The 4,763-nt window shown below is 35.2% G+C and overlaps 1 pseudogene across 1 annotated transcript; it reads right to left on the reverse strand.

Moving 5' to 3' along the window:
* Positions 1-2,504: 2,504 nt before the first annotated feature.
* Positions 2,505-3,831, reverse strand: LOC144563161 (trans-resveratrol di-O-methyltransferase pseudogene; annotated as a pseudogene). The gene is made up of 2 exons (XR_013514274.1): positions 3,040-3,831; positions 2,505-2,930 (listed from the first exon to the last, which is right to left on the reverse strand). The product of XR_013514274.1 is annotated as a trans-resveratrol di-O-methyltransferase pseudogene (transcript).
* Positions 3,832-4,763: the final 932 nt, after the last annotated feature.

A 4,763-nucleotide genomic window follows, 5' to 3' on the forward strand; every position in this document is an offset into this window, starting at 1 on the left:
AATTTTTTTCTGTTTGATTACTTACTGTTGAGGAGAGAGAATATATTGAAACTAATTTATTACTCACTCTAAACTATTCTTACAACTACACATATACTAAATATTTTCTACACCTCCAATCTACTACCACTCTAAGGGTCCCTATTTATACTCTTATTATGTCAGTCAATGAAGCTTCTAAATTATTCCTATTATTTCTAAGGTTACTGACATTGGTTTGGACTATTCTAGACAATACTTCATACAAATCTATGTAGAGGCATCTAGCAATTTCATTTTATTTCTAATCCGATATGGGCTGGACCTTCGATGTTAATTAGTTTCAACACTCTCCTTCAGCACTGACTTCTTTTTTATTCTTCAACCGACTAACAATTCCAAGTTGTGCCCGCATTTCTTCAAACTTTTCAACATGGAGTCCTTTTTGTAAATATGATATCTGTGAAGATTATCCTTTTGGCAAGAAGGATTGGAGCTACTCGAACTCGAAGGGGTAATTAAAGAACTGCTTGTTTCAATTTTAGTTTGGAAGGATATGGTTTATTAAATCTACCCTGAATAAATAAGTGCCTTATGTGTATGTACAGTGCATTATGCATTTCAATGAAGTTATGTATGTGTGTCTTACATATGTTCTATTGCAAAAAATAAGAGAACCTCCAGGACATACCAGAATGGATCTTTCAAAACACAACCAAGTGTGACTAATTAATTGTTTATATCAAATGGAAGACAGCTAGTAACCCTTAGTATGTTTCACAATAGGGGGAGGGAGAGAGAGCAATTCGTATCCTCTGCATTAACTCCAGAAGGAATCTTTTGAGTTAATGCATATGGACCTTCCAATAAGCTTTAAGATTCGTGTGAATTAAATTCGCACTAATATCAAAGAGCCCTTTGTTTTAGGCGGGGTTGGATGAGCTCTGTTTGCAATCGGACGACCGATACGTATTAACTCAAAAGATGCTATGTTGAGTTAATGCAGACGATGCGGACTCAAGAGAGGGAGGGGTTTTGGATTTATCATCTCTTTTCATGATTAATATAAGCAAAATTGTACCCTTTAGCCTCACTCTATAATGTCTGCCATGTCACTGCCAGTGGATTCCCCACTGTGCGATCCCATGGCGGAGATCAAATCAGAGTGCGAGTGGTCTTTGACTAAGCTCCTTACTTAGAAATCACCAACGATTCAAAGTAATAACAGATGGCAAACTACAACATGCAAACGCCAACTCAAACACATCAGATGGTCTAACGCACTTTTGCCAACGGCTAATAACACCCAAAGACAATGGTGTTTCTATATTAACAGCATATTTAACGGCTGAAAAACTAATATTCATGTCGGTTCCTAATTTTTAACCGATCACGTTGGAGCTTAACGCCATCGGCTCATACCTACAGCATATGGGTACACATTTCCTATCGGGGCGATAGGCAATGGTTTGGACTCCAATGGTGGATAGCAATTTCAACCGATAACAAAGTGTTTTTCTCTAGTAGTGGGCTACGAATACAAAGAGCGTTCTTATACAAAGAATGCGAAAACGCAAAATTGGTCTGTGGGCTAGGGTCATCTAAAACTCTGGAATGTAAAGCCCAAAATATATTGGAAAAGATTAAAGAGTTGGTTACAGTTTAGAGCATCTACAATGGTAATTATTTTTAATTTGGATTACTAATCTGATATGTCAATTGCTAATATAATTGCTAGGTTGTATTGCTTATTTAGCAATTGTTAGAAACTATTGCTTAATAATAAGAAATCTTTTTTCAAAGATGAGTTGTCCAAGTGTTTAATTCCCAAGTGTTTGATTGATTGTACCAATGTAGAGATGGATTGTTTAATTTCTAAAAAAATTATAATTATTGTTTAGCAATTAATTTCAATTACTAGATTGAAGATGCTCTTAGGCGTTGAAATGACATTTGCCAGAGCGAATGTATTTACAAGAGATCCAATGATGAGAAGATAAAAAAACTTTAATATTTTTATGGCTATAAGGAAAAAAATATTAAAGAATTTGACAAAAGTATACCAATACCAGCAATTAATCCTTAAAAATGATTTAGATTTTGATCACGAGAAATCATAGATGCTATAATAGAGCACCATATGAAAATTAGGATGTTAAACACAGTAACAAAATTAGTCTTTAATTAGAACACAATTTCAAGACTCTGAAGCATAAATAATCGGCGGGTTTTTTATTTGTGGGGTTATGGTCCATTTTATCCAAAGGCCATGTGCTGATGTTATATTATTGATCTCAGCTCCGAAAGAAAATGAAAGAGAAATTGATAGATGTTGTCTTCAATCGTTTTACTTTAGAATGATTGTCGCTTGGAAAAGATCAGCTCCGCAGGGCATAACGTAATCTAGTAATTGTCAGTCAATTTTAAGTCACCATGCTATGAAATAAGTCATTAACTCATTATATATCTCTATATATAGAGAACAACAATTTCTTGCAATGGATCTATCAATTATAATAGGAAATATGTATTATGAAATGGATAGATTGTTGTTTCAAAATAAATTCATTTATGATCAACTAACATTGCTTTGAGAACAAGCAAATAGAGGCAAATAAAATAAAGTTCTGAAAAAAGAACACAAATAATTATGGGTAGATCTCGATGACCGACACGAATCCAACAGTATGGGTGATCTTGTAAGAAGTAAATCCCGCTTCCTTGAATAATTTTTCCACTCAATCTCATCTCGCGCGCTCTTCTCCTCCAGTTACTGTCAACATTAACATATCAAGCAACAGCTGTGGTTCGTCTGATATCATAGCAGACGTTGATCCGACAACTGCTTCCAAAACGATGACCTTGCCTCCAGCTTCTCTTGAAGGAATTGCATCTTTGCATCGCTGCAGTATCTTTATGCAATCTTCATTGCTCCAATCATGCAGAATCAACTATAACATCGAGTTTCCAATAGGTAACTAATTCTGTTGTGTTTGTGTGTTTATTGTATAATATAAGTATATATGAGATTATGAGAATGATAAGAAAGAAAAATTATACCTTGAGAAGAACTGCATCTGTAGGAGGAATATAATTAAACATGTCACCTGAAACAAACTTCACGATACCATCATTTGGACTGTCACCTACAACATGCGGTAGATCCAAAACAATGCACTTGACATGAGGGAAATTTTTGGCAATAATTTCTGCCATTGCACCTCTACCGCCTCCTACGTCAACAAGGGACTCTATGCCCTTGAAAATAACAGTACCATTTTTTATGATAACATCCTTAAACAAGCAACTACTGCTAATCATAGCATCATTAAACATTTTGTTAACCATAGGATTTTGGCTTGCCATTTCCCACAAGGTGCATCCATGTGCTCAACTGGAATCCGCTCATCCTCTTGCATGAACCAATCGCCCATGTATAGAGAAGGTTTCAGCCATTTATTGTCGAGATGACAACGTACAAAGGGCAACATGTTGGTTGATTCATCTTTTCGGGTCACCAGACGCGATTGAGCCGTTAGATCATAGACTTCCTCATTGCCTTCCCCATCACCCTTCTCAATGAAGAAGCCAAAATGGGTCAATAAGCGCATAAGGCATCGCAGATGGGATTTCTTTGAGGGAGGAAGTGCCAAAATAGAGTGGAGCTGGCTTAGGGTCATTGGGGGGCCATTGTTGTCGATCGCATCGGGGATGCCGAGGTCTAAAGCACACCTGAGAGACATGGTTTTGAGGTAACCAAATGTCATGTTCCACAACCCTGCTTGAGCTTGAGATACGTTGCTGTCCATTTTTTTGGTAGCAACAGCGTCGGAATAGTTGAGAGGATTAAGAAAGGACTTGACAAGTCTAGAGTAGATACAGCGAATGAAGGGCGAGTTAACCAAATGTCATGTATATATATATAAGACTTAACAAGAGAGTAGATACAATGAATCAAAATCTTACTATTTTATTATTTTAGATATAGTAATTTATTACTAGATATACTTTCCTTAATTGTATAAAAAAAAATTAAAAGAAGTACATAAATGAGTAGAAACAATATTTTTTTTATCCAAATATGTTACGGGCCTTCCTAGAATATCCTAGTTCCAAATCTTCTATTTTCTTGACCCAGTTCTGAGAAGCACTAGAAGATGCTTAGAGAAAGAAACCCAAAAACTTTCTTTCATGTGGCCTACTAGAAACTCATTTTGGGTCAAGAAGAATTTAGCTAGCCCAACATGAACAACACCTAGAACCTCTCCCAGCCCAAAAATCATTTATTGGCAAAGGCCCAAGATTAAGTTTGTGTTTGTGCTTTGTTTTGAATTTTTTCCCAGCTGCAAAGTTACATTCAGAATATGTTATTATTTTAAATTGCTACAAATAAAAATTCGGCTCCTTCCTAACCTAATCCACTAACTTTGTTGGACTTAATAATTACGTTTCAAGCATAGAAAACAGACCGCGAAAATTCATATACAAGTATTTTGTTTCCTGTAATTATTGTTCACGTGCTATTGTTCAAATAAAAATTTAGCAACCATTGTCAATAACGAAAAACTAATCATTACTGAGATATCTCCTTATTTATAAAAATTAGCTACGACTAGTTCTGAGGATTTCCTTCTGAACCATGGGAACTCGGGAAACCTACTACAATTTTAGGTTATTCTAAACTTTTGATAATATTTATGTGAAGTATATATCAAGAACATATTGTAGAATGCATCTGCACATAGAAACTTTAATATTTTTTTTTATAATTAACCAATATATTA

This window comes from Carex rostrata, chromosome 12 (assembly GCF_964058835.1).
Source record: "Carex rostrata chromosome 12, lpCarRost1.2, whole genome shotgun sequence".
Classification (NCBI taxonomy): Eukaryota; Viridiplantae; Streptophyta; class Magnoliopsida; order Poales; family Cyperaceae; genus Carex; species Carex rostrata.